At 41.6% G+C, this 12229-nt stretch overlaps 1 protein-coding gene across 1 annotated transcript in view; it reads left to right on the forward strand.

The window, feature by feature from the left end:
• Positions 1-621: 621 nt before the first annotated feature.
• Positions 622-12229, forward strand: part of cnga1b (cyclic nucleotide gated channel subunit alpha 1b) — a 37699-nt gene continuing 26091 nt past the window's right edge. Inside the window, exon 1 of the mRNA XM_052040270.1 lies at positions 622-653. The gene's annotated coding sequence lies outside the window, so the exon portion shown is untranslated. The remainder of the gene's footprint in view (positions 654-12229) is intronic.

A 12229-nucleotide genomic window follows, 5' to 3' on the forward strand; every position in this document is an offset into this window, starting at 1 on the left:
TATTTCCAAATGTTCTTTTCATTACTTTTGTGATTAAATTAAAATGACTTGTTTTGATGGCCAAGAGAAATAATCCATCAATATCTACATTATAACAATATTCTTGATGATCTTTAACCTCCCCCATCACTACCCCAATCCTTCGATCCTACTCAGGAGAAAGGAAAAATGATTTCCAACTCCACTGTAAATGCCACTAGTCTGGAAATTCTATGGCACAACCCAATGTTTTTGTAGATCACATGAAGTATTTTTAAAACGTCTGCTTGGTAAATAGAATCTGTTCACTTTGCGCAGCAGTAGGTCACTTTCAGATCAATCTGTGTTCTCTGCACATTTGATGCATACATGAATGGCCACTAGGTGGAAAGCTTGCCTTGATGTCAATTGTGCAAAATTGCATGATGCATATGCGACCTTGAATCTCACAGGCCTTGTACACTGGAGCAGGTCTAAACCAGAAGGCTGACACTAGCTTCAACATTAGTTAAAGAGTTTGATATCATCAGGACACTGCTGTGGAGTCTGAGATCTTCATTTTCTTCCATGGAGGTGCTTTCTTTAATTTCTCTCAGTGATTGCTCTTCCCACCATTATCTTCTGGCCAAACTATTCATGATCTTGGTGGAAGTTTGTGGAGAAAAGGCCAACAAGTAAGTTTCCTAATGCAAAGCTTTAGGCCTCATGCATGTTAGACTGTTGCTGCTAGGAGGCTTTGCACTAACCTGCATTGGCCACACGCAGCATTGCATTACACATCTTCAGACCTAGTAACATTTTTGAGCATCTAATCTCCAAAGTCATTCCTTATGAATATTGTTGTGAATGATGCAGAAGAAAAAAGTCATTGGGGTATTAAAATGTTGCCTTTAAATTTTCCTTGAGATTTTCACTTGTAGGCGCCACGGTAGCGTAGTGGTTAGCGCAACGCTATTACAGCGCCAGCGATCGGGGTTCGATTCCCGTCGCTGTCTGTAAGGAGTTTGTGCGTTCTCCAGTGTCTGCGTGGATTTCCTCCGGGTGCTCCGGTTTCCTCCCACGTTCTAAAGACGTACGGGTAGGTTAATTTGGGGGTTTAAAATGGGCGGCGTGGACTCGTTGGGCCGGAAGGGCCTGTTACCACGCTGTAAATTTTTAAAATTTAGCTAAAAATATTTTGAGGATGCAAATGAAAGCAGGAGTTAATGTGTTTTGTCATATGGGGTAGTATTGTGCACAGCTGGGATCATTGATGAATCACTCAGCAGGTCTGGCAGCATCTGTGGAAGAGAAACCAAGTTAAGGCTTCAGGTTGACGATCCTTCATCAGAACTGTTTCTTTTAGGTTTCTGGCATTTTCAGTTTTATGATTTTTTCATTTACAATTGTGATTATTGATGCTTATTCTACCTGTCACAAATCTTATACACACTCAGGCACTCTGGCTTAGTACACATCAACCCACAATTTAATATTAAGTGATATTTTAGCAAGACTCCAGCAATTATATCATTACTACTGATTCTCCTGAATTACTTGTTCATGTTTTCATCAGCGTTTTCAAGGATGAGGCTTCTCTGAATTCAAGTGTTTCCCAGCATGTTGAATCTTGACAGAATAAATCCACAAACATTGGAGGTTAAATAGTCTCCACAATGATCCCACTTGGATAAAAAAAAGGGTGAGGGTTTGGGATTTCCTGCTTTCTGCCCCACTCTGTTTCTTCCTGGACTACTCATGTCGAAGGAAATATAGCACTTGAAAGCAGCAATAAATACCCACAGTTACTCATTCTATACTGGGTGCTCTGCACAATTCACAATACTGGCTGAAAGGGTGAGCAAAGAACTGAGAGCCGTGTATGAGGATGACTTGATATCCATGCCACCCAGTTGACCAATAGAATTGGCTGTTTCAGAAAGAGGAGTAATTTAGGCCTCTGACCTGCGCAATCAGATATGGTCTGGGCTGGGAATTCCCAGGACAGGTTCTGTTCCTATGTCTACCTGTTCCCTGGGATCCATCTGATGACATACTGGGTCTTGGGTCCACCCGATCTCAGTCTTGGGGCCCAAGAAATGACAGGCTTGGGAAAACCCATTGCTAAGCATTGGTACCAGCAACAGCCCGGGACTGGGCAGATCCCTCTACTGGCACTAACTACTGTTTCAAAGAGCTCTTCTTTCAAGCTGCTACAGACATGATGGGCTGCAAGATTCTTTGAGTTATCATCCCTGCCTTGGCATTTCTCCTGTAATTTACTCTTATAAGAAAGACTTACGTACATGAAGGATTCCCAGATAAGGCGGTTGCAAAAACATCGGTTTTTGAAATTGGATGGGGACAAACTGTACCCATTTTCCTTATTTAACACAATGTTCAACCCCTGAAATTAAAGTTATGAACAACTTGCCTTTTGAAATAAAATTTTTAGCTTGAATGTATGTTTTCTATTTGGTTGTTAGAGTTTAATAGTAAGGAATGGGTAATTTTCAGATCCTCCATTTTCTTTTGCTTCTTTCACTTATTTAACATCTTTTCATACAATGTCCATGAAACAGTTTGGCCTAATGAGGCTTCCCAGTGATCACAGTGACAGTCTGAGGGACTGCGTAATTTCAAAATGTAATTGGACTAAGTGCTGAAATTAGTTTTAATGTGTAGGTTAAGTATCAAGAGAATACAGATCAAATTCTTTAACACATAGGACTTTATTTTTGAAGAAAGAACAAGAAATGCATTATGGATGGAAATAGCACTCAGAAATGTGAAGGACTTTCAGTCAGATGTGAGTTTATTGGGCAAAGCCATAGGGGCAGCAATGGCAGCATCAGCCACGTCTTCTCCATCAGGACCCGGTCACATGGGAATTAAGGGTGGTTTCAGTGAGAAACCAGTTAACCACAGGAATGTGAGATGCGAGAAACAATGGCTCACTTGACTGAAATAAAGCTCTGTTCCTAATGTCAGGGAAACTCCCAGTTTCTGCCAGACTATTGACGTCAGCCCATGGTTACAATTGTAGTAAAACTGGACATCTGCCACCAGAAGCAGAAACCTGACTCGGAATTGCAGTCCACAGTGTGCTTGAGGCAAGGATATACACCCTCTGAATAGACTGAGCATAGTACCATGAAGACCTCAGATGTTAACAATGATATTGAGCAATGCATGTCAAATGGTAACATGACATGACATGGTGACATGACAAAAGAATGCAGTAAATTCACAGTTCCCATTCAAATAAGATAAGACATAAGTGTATGTGGATACTGCAACAGATAGCTCAATGGTGGGGCAAGACACCACAGACTTATATCTGGACAATTCCCAAAAATGAAAAGTTAAGTCCTATTATGCACGTTCTCTAAAGTGCGATGAACACTGGGAAAAATTAAATGCCTGGGCCCAACATAATAGGGAAGTTGAGTTGCCAATATTAGAGCACTTGTGGATAACACATTCAATTTCAGCTGAACACTCAACAGAATAGAAATGATTCAGGAACAGATTCCCTCCCAAATCACTTGCTTTGTCTTTGTTTCAGCACAAAAGTAAAGAAAAAGCATTCATGCAAACCAATATGAGAGGTAGTGCCTGGGAAGCAAAACCATGAGTCAGCACCAGGAAAGGGTGTGACCACAGGAATGATAAGCAGCAGTGCAGATGCAGTGAAGAACACTGCAGAGACAGAGCAAGTGAAGGGACCTGCAGGTTTTATAAACATAAAAAAGCTGAACCCTATTGGTATTGGTACTGGTTTATTATTGTCACTTGTACCGAGGTACAGTGAAAAACTTGTCTTGCATACCGATCTTACAGGTCAATTCATTACACAGTGCAGTTACATTAAGTTAGTACAGAGTGCCTTGATGTAGTACAGGTAAAAAAAACAATAACAGTACAGAGTAAAGTGTCACAGCTATAGAGAAAGTGCAGTGCAATAAGGTGCAAGGTCACAACAAGGTAGATCGTGAGGTCATGAGCCCACAGGTCATAGTCCATCTCATTGTATAAGGGAACTGTTCAATAGTCTTATCACAGTGGGGTAAAAGCTGTCCTTAAGTCTGGTGGTACGTGCCCTCAGGCTCCTGTATCTTCTACCCGATGGAAGAGGAGAGAAGAGAGAATGTCCTGGGTGGGTGGGGTCTTTGATTATGCTGGCTGCTACACCAAGACAATGAGAGGTAAAGACAGAGTCCAAGGAGGGGAGACTGGTGTCCGTAATGCACTGGGCTGTGTCCACAACTCTCTGCAGCTTCTTGCGGTCTTGGGCAGAGCAGATGCCATACCAAGCCGTGATACATCCTGATAGGATGCTTTCTATGGTGCATCGATAAAAGTTGGTGAGAGTCAAAGGGGACAAACCAAATTTCTTTAGCTTCCTGAGGAACTGTGGGAGCATTCACCAGCTGAACGAAAAGGGAAACAAAAAAGCTTTGGGCTAGTTTCCAGTGACATAGTTTGGTCCAAGATCAAATCAATGCTTCAAAGCAGGAACCGAAAAGGAAGTCGTAGCATTTGTGACGTGCAATGAAGAGAAAGCCCTGCAAATTGTTGAAGATTCAAGCTGGACTGCTAAATAGAAGGAAGCATATGAAGGCACACATTCTAGAAGACAACCCAGCAAGGGTTCCAAAACATTGTTCATTAAGAATCTTATAAAAAAGCTTATGTTGGGTAACCTCGACCAAGTCTTTAAGGTTGCTAAAGACATTAAAATTCCTGTCCCTTGAGTTAACTCAGGAGAATGAGGTGTCTATGGAATCAGTATAGAGATAGACCTAAAGTACAACACTGAGGGTTGTTGATGGTTGTCCATTTTGCAGATAGCAGAGATATATTCACAGTAAAGATGACGATTGATGGAAAACAGAACGACGCTTGAACACCCAAATGGAAACTTGAGCAGTAAAATCCTACCAAAATCTTCAGCCAAGTCACTGAGGTATACCACACATTTGTAGTGGGGGCAGGATTCCAGGGTGCCATGGATTAGCAACGTGGATATTGGTGATGGACACAGTGGAAAGCACCAAGGCCTAAGGAAAATTTGAGCCAAAACATGAATTATTTGGGAGAAAATAGCAGAGAAATTCATGGAAAGCACAAGTCATTGGTGAGACCAATCTAAAACCAACCTGGATTCTACAGATCGAGAGATTTCTGGAAAAGCTATCATGAAGTCAGGAGCAGAAAGGAATGCACACTCTTGAGTCAGAACACAGAGGAAGTTAGTGGGAAGGCGAGGTGAAAACAAGAGCGCCATGAATGATCAAATGAAATCTAGACATTGGCCTTGAGTTCTATCATACGGATTATTCGTCATCTATGTCTGATCAGTGTTGCTCAGGAAACTTGACTGAGGAAACTCAGTTCAAAGAAGGGATCTAAGGCTCAGGGGTTCTATTCATAACCGTGTCAAAGAGAGTCCTGGCTCCATGCAAGGAGTGGTCCTGGTTGCCATCAGTATGCTAACACACAGGCAGACCTTTAAGATGTTTTGGCAAAGACAAAGGCAAAGGCAAAGGCAAAGGCTGAAGGAAAGACCTTCAGAAAGGAATCAGGGAATGGTTTTCAAGTCAAAACTTCAAAGGGGAATATGAGAATAGGAGAGACTGGATGGATTGGAGGACATAGAGCATAGAAATGAAGTCCATGAGATAGGAAGACAGCGATGAATGCACTGGGTGTGCAGGGTTCTCCAAGGCATCCAGAAAGACAAGAGTGTCTGCAAACTTGTCGACAAGTATGTAGCTGAGGTGGATCATGGGCACAATCTACTGGAATAAAATGGAGATATGGGGGAGAGATGCCATGAGAAGGGCTCTGAAAAGCAAGAAACCTGAGTTTCCACTGTTTCTATATGTATACTTAAATTTTTGAAAGTAACCAGACTAGAAAATGTGTATTTTTGAAAGTCACTGAACGTACTAGTTTATAACCAACCTGTACTGACTTATCAATGCACAGAAGCCTCCAGTGTAAACGTGTTTATTTGTTTATTCAGCACAATACCCTTCTTTCTTTTTAAAGAGAGAAATAATATCGTATATATCTAAATGCTTTTAAGGAAAATGCTACCTTAAGTTTGGTGGGCTGCTATTACCTGAAGAAATGATACCACATAGTTATCTATTGTAACAGTGTTGGGCCAAGCTTGCAGCTTCAGTTCAGGATGGAATAACCAGTTACGTTACGATGTTGGACATCAAGGTGAATAAAGGAGCAAGGTTGATACTTAGCTCTAGACCAGTTCAGAAGATGCCACAATGCACTGCATTAACTTATCCCCTCAAATGAAGGTAGAGACGTCAAGAAAGAGAAGGTAAGTGTTTATGGACCATGTGAAGTGAGAGCAGTGTGGAAGTGACAGCGAAGGTGGTGAAATGCTTGCGTTATGTATAAGAGCAGAAAACAGCATCAATACAGTTATTAGTGTTCTGGATAAAGAGGTGAGGGAGGGAGCCTGACCAGGCTGAAACAAGGAATGTTCCACTTATCCCACAAAGAAAGGCATAGCTCGACCCATATATATACTCCCATATCTATACTTTTTCATTGGAGGAAGTACGTAAAGTGAAAGGAGTTATTGTTCAAAGTGAGAACATTCAGCCAAATGGAAAAAGGTGCTAATGATGGGGAACCATTTGGCCTTCAGTTCGGAGAAGAAGCAAATGGTCCACAGGCTATCCTGGTGGAGGTGTAGGGGACTGGCCATCCATAGGGAAAATAAAATGTAGAACATTCTTTTTTTTAGGCCCATTCCCTCACTTAATTTTCCATTACATTGGCGCCAATTCCACCAAAATTTCCATAACTTCCCATGAGATGATTTTCAGCTTACAGCCTAATGTAACAAAAAAAAAGAGCACATATTAAGAGCCTGTGTGTAGTTAGTCATGTTTATGTCATGACATATATAATAAATGGTACATTTTGCATTACGTTTAGGTCACTGTTTTAAACTTACTAGTTAAGGTAAAATTAAGCTATCCTGGGGTCTACTTTCTATTACTTCAGTTAATGCATTATGTTGATTTTGTGCCACATCTCAGGCAATATCAATACTATATTTGAGAGATGAAGAGACTGACCTGTTGACCTGTTCCACCTCTAAGCACTTGTACATCTGTTGAACACAGCCTTTTCCTTAAAGTGAAGGTAAATAAGAATTGAATGGGAACGTATTTTATATTGCTTATCTCAATCAGCAAGGTGTTCTTATGTCCTGATGCAAAATTACCTGGATGTAATTTACATTGTCTGCAAGCATATGATAAGCAGGTCCGAGAGCTGCCTGGAGGACATTTGTAATTACTGGGTGTGAGCCAATGAGTAATATCAATTTTTCTCAGTTACTCCATTCTAGGTTTTCTTGGATTATGTTGTGCTTCTCAGTTGATGATTACTACTTACTCTCAGTCTGCAGCTGCAGGTTACTGTGATTCAGACTCAGTTAAGTATTGTGGCACTTGAACAAATTCATTAAACACTAGTAATTTGCTAAGATTGATATCATTGAATAACAACATCTACAGCATCTGCCAAATGTGCCAGGCACCATCCATTCACTGTTGTTTTTCCACTGTAGAATCTTTTCGCAAAGTTGAATCTGTCTTCCAGATTCTTTTGGGGGCCCGTTTTATGGTAATCATGCTTGCTTCAGCTTCTTAATCTTAGTGGCTTGTCTCTCCATTACATTGAGAGCCCACTTCGAACTGAAGATCTTGCTGAATTATTTTGCTCTTTCTCTTCAGTTTACAGGAAAAGTGTATGTCACAGTCTGTGTGGCCCACTGTGTGCTATTGATTGTTGGTCTGTTTGGAAACTTAAACAATATCCCTGAAAAAGTTTTCACTGATCATTCATCTGCCTATCTACCTGCCTATCTAATCCCCACCTCCTTCCCTTTATTCTATAGTTCACTGCCCTCTCCTACTGGATTCCTTCTTCTTCAGCCCTTTGCCTCTTCTACCTATCATTTCTCAGCTTCTTACATCTCCCCCCCTTCCCCCTCTCACCTGGACTCACCTATCACCTTCCTGCATGTACTCCTCCCCCTCCCCCAACTTTCTTATTCCGGCTTCTGCCCTCTTCCTTTCCAGTCCCGATAAAGGGTCTCAACCCAAAATGTCGACTGTTTATTTCTCTCCATAGATGCTGCCTGACCTGCTGAGTTCCTCCAGCATTTTGTGTGTGTTGCTCCAGATTCCAGCATTTGCAGAATCTCTTGTGTCACTGATCATTCTGTTGTGTTTAATTTTAAGTACACATCTCAGCCTATAAAATTGTACAAGTGCATCTAGTATGAAAGGAACAGGGATCAACCAATACATTTCTAAGAGCAAATAGAATAGTTCTCAGATTCACCATAAAATATCACATTGGCAATCATTATAGATGAAAAATGGTCAGAAGTTTAATTTGCTTAAAACACTAGTTTTCAATGAGGGTAATTTGACCCCTTAGTCTTGCTCTGTAAGAAAGAAAGAGAGTTCCCAAACTGAGCCATATTGAAAATGCATAGAGTGGTCACAGGGCCGTAACGCTCTAGCTCCTGTGGTCCATCCCTCCCTCTCTGCAGCTCAGGTCTTTGTAGGGAGCATAACATCGGTAAGATATGGGACTGGTGATTTAGTGATGTTTCTGTGCTCAAAAATGTTGCCTTTCCCACATAATGTGAAATTAACCTATTTCCATTATGTCCTGGCTGTGCTTATGATATTGTGGGATGGATGTTTTGGGTAATATTTAGACATTAGAGTGATAGAATCATAGAGTCACACAGCACAGAAACAGGTCTTTCAGCCCACCAAGTCCATGCTGACCATTGAACACCCATTCATACAAATCCTACACTAATCCCATGTTATTCTCCTCACATTCCCATTTGCTCCCCTTAGATTCTGCCACTCACCTACACACTTGGGGCATTTTACAGTGGCCATTTACCTTACCAACCCACATGTCTTTGAGACTTGGGAGGAAACCAGAGCACTCGGGGGAAACCCATGCAGTCACAGGAAGAATGTGCAAACTCCACACAGGTAGCATAGGAAGTCAGGATTGAACCCAGGTCACTGGAGACAGCTGTTCTACCAGCTGCACCACTCGTCCTAGCTTGATCCATTCCTCCCATCACCATCTGAATTGTTACTTCAGCTCTCCCTTCAGCACATGTTCTGGATACAACACCAGCATTATGGGGTGGCTAATTTAATCTGTGTCAAAGTCAGAATCCTTGTGTTCCAAGTCATTTGACATTTACCAGCTTCCAGCTGATTTTAGCTGAGCAACCGCACATTGTGGGCTTAATGCATTAGTGCAATAATGCCTAATGCATTTCAGAATATTAGGTTCCCACCACTATATTATCTGCTCCTATTTCTCATGCTTTCACTGATTGCATGCAATCTATTTTTTACACCGATTAGGGCTTATGGATGGGGTTGGTTCTAATAGGATTTTGAAGAATTATACAAAGCTGACGAAGCAGCATTTGTTACAAGATTAAAACTAGCCTAGTAAAAGGAAAATCTCAGTGCAACATTAGCCATTTCTCAAGGTTACCTAACTGAACTGAATGTGCCCAGGGGTGTGGGTCAGGAAATTGATAAAGAAACAAATTAAAAGTAACAAGTGCAAGACTTGCCTAATTACTACCAGACGTTAAAAATATAAGTAAAATAATTATTTCAGTTATAATATACAATTGTAGGACTAGTTTTAACAGCAGGTCACTTGTATTTTATGAATGCAGTGACCCATAACAACAAGTAATTTTATTTGTTTCAGCATAGTACAATGTATAAGGATAAATATAAATAGAAAATATCACAGTATTTTAATTCTTTAGTTACCTAGAAATACTTTTATTGATTATAGACTAATTGCATATGAATCTTGTGCTTATCAATTGTTGCTGCAATAAGTCAATGGCAAGCTTCAAAGAACTTAAGGCAAGGACAGGACTTTCAGGAAAGTTGGTCTCTGTAATACTATTTTCTGCACAAATTTTGCAAATATGTTGGTGGTTATCTGTTGGTACTGCACTGGAAATCCAAGAATTGTGAATTAAAACCCCATCAATAAAAAATGAATTCAATAAAGTTAGCAGTTAGTGGGCTGGTATCAGGAAAAATAAGCATAAAATGACCACTATCTTTCCGATACCCAACTGTTTCACTAACCTTATTTAGGGAAGGGAAACTTTCACCACTATTTGGCACTGTCTGTATAGGTCTCTAGTTCCACAGTGTTGTTTATCTCTTAGTATTTTCTGAAGAGTAAAGAAGGTGGTAATGGTAACCATTAGTGGAGAGCTGAAAGACAGATGGAACTGGGACCAAATGGGGGTGGGGGGTAGAAAGCCGGTGGGTGAAATGAGTGGGGAATGGTGGATTGAACCGTGAGGAGGAGGAGAGGGACGAAAATGGGGTTGGAAGACTGAAGGGGGGTTGTGAGCAGTGGGGGGGGGGGGTTGGTGGGGAAACTAGAGGTCAGGGTTACCTGAAAATCAAAAATTCAATGTTCATACCATTGGGTTGTAGGCTACCCAGACAGAATATGAGGTGTTGTTCCTCTAGTTTGCATTGGGCCTCACCCTGGCAGTGGAGAAGACCTAGGATGGACAGGTCAGTGTGGGAATGGGAAGGGAATTGAAATGGCATGCAACTGAGAACTCAGGAAGGCCATTGTGGACAGAGTGCAGGCGCTCTGCAAAACGGTTGCCTAGTCTGTGCTTGGTGTCGCCAGTATAGAGGAGGACACTTCAGGAGCACCGATTGCAGTAGACAAGGTTGGAGGAGGTGCACATGTATCTTTGCCTCACCTGGAAGGGCTGTTTAGGTCACTGGATGGTGGTGAGGGAGGTGTATGAACAAGTGTTCCACCTCCTGCAGTTGCAGCAGGAAGTGCCAGGGGTCAGGGAGGGGTGGGTGGGGACGGATGAGTGGACCAGGGAGTCACAGAGGGAGTGGATCCTGCAGAAGGTGGAGGGGGGTGGGGAGGAGAAGATGTGGTTAGAAGTGGGATCTCATTGCACTGGTGGAAGTTACAAAGGATGATGTGCTGGATGCAAAGACTGGTAGGGTGAAAGGTGAGGACTGTTGTGAATGTGACTAAGTCACTGGAGAAACTGGTTGATATGAAAATCTTTATTCATCACAACAGACATTCTCTTGGAGATCCTCTTGGTAGAGTCTTCCAAACTCAAAATACATCAAGATTTTATACTCTTAAGGACAATGCTAACAGCAGGTGATCCAATACAATTTCAATAACTATAATGACCTTGTTTACTTCAATATTTTGTGTCTGACAAATAGTTCCATTGAATACATCTTTACAGTGGGAAGGCACTATAACTGACAAGACACCTCTGAAGGTTCAGATGCCTTTGCTGGGACAAAGTAATTTACACGGATGGTCTGAAAGCTTTTGAGGACAGAGAACTAGATACCCAAGGTTAATGTTGTGAGGCTGACTCTCTGAGTACACAAATATCCCAGTTATCGATAGAAAAAATATGCCTATGACCATGTTTGATATGCTAAGTGACTGGTCTGGCAGCCCTCCTTGATTTCTGGGTGCAAAATAACTTAGCTGTAGGTGCCTTGTTTGATGTAGGCCAATTAACATAGACCCATTGTCTTACGTCTGGCTGATGCAGACGAGAACATCTCATAGCCCCATCACTTTACAAACCATATCTCGAGCAGCCAGCCCCCTGTTGTGGGCCAGCAGCCTGTGCTCTGTAGACACCTTTTAATTTCAAAACTGATTACAGCTTTTACTTTACATTTAAATGTTTTTTTTTGAAGACTGTTTGGTTCTTGTTTGTATTAATACCTGCTGCCCCTAATCTGTAATCCCTAAAAGATGTTTCATGTCTGACAATTCCCTAAGAAGAACTAGGGGAACTCTGTCTCTGTTATGTCTGGAGGGAGGTGAGGTGAGAGCAGAAGTCCAAGAAATAGAGGAAATGCAGGAGAGGGCTCCATCAACCACAGTAGAAGGGAAGACATGTTTCCTGAGAAAGGAGGACATTTCAGATGTTCTGGAATGGAAGGCCTCATCTTGAGAGCAGATGTGGTGGAGACACAGAAATTGGGAGAAAGGTATGGCATCCTTACAAGAAACAGGGTAGCAAGAGTTATAGTCTTGATTGCTGTGGAAGTCCGTGGGTTTATAGTAAATGTCAGTGGATGGTTTGTCTCCTGAGATGGAGCCAAAGAGATCTAGAAAA

This window comes from Pristis pectinata, chromosome 2 (genome assembly GCF_009764475.1).
Source record: "Pristis pectinata isolate sPriPec2 chromosome 2, sPriPec2.1.pri, whole genome shotgun sequence".
NCBI classification, from domain to species: domain Eukaryota; kingdom Metazoa; phylum Chordata; class Chondrichthyes; order Rhinopristiformes; family Pristidae; genus Pristis; species Pristis pectinata.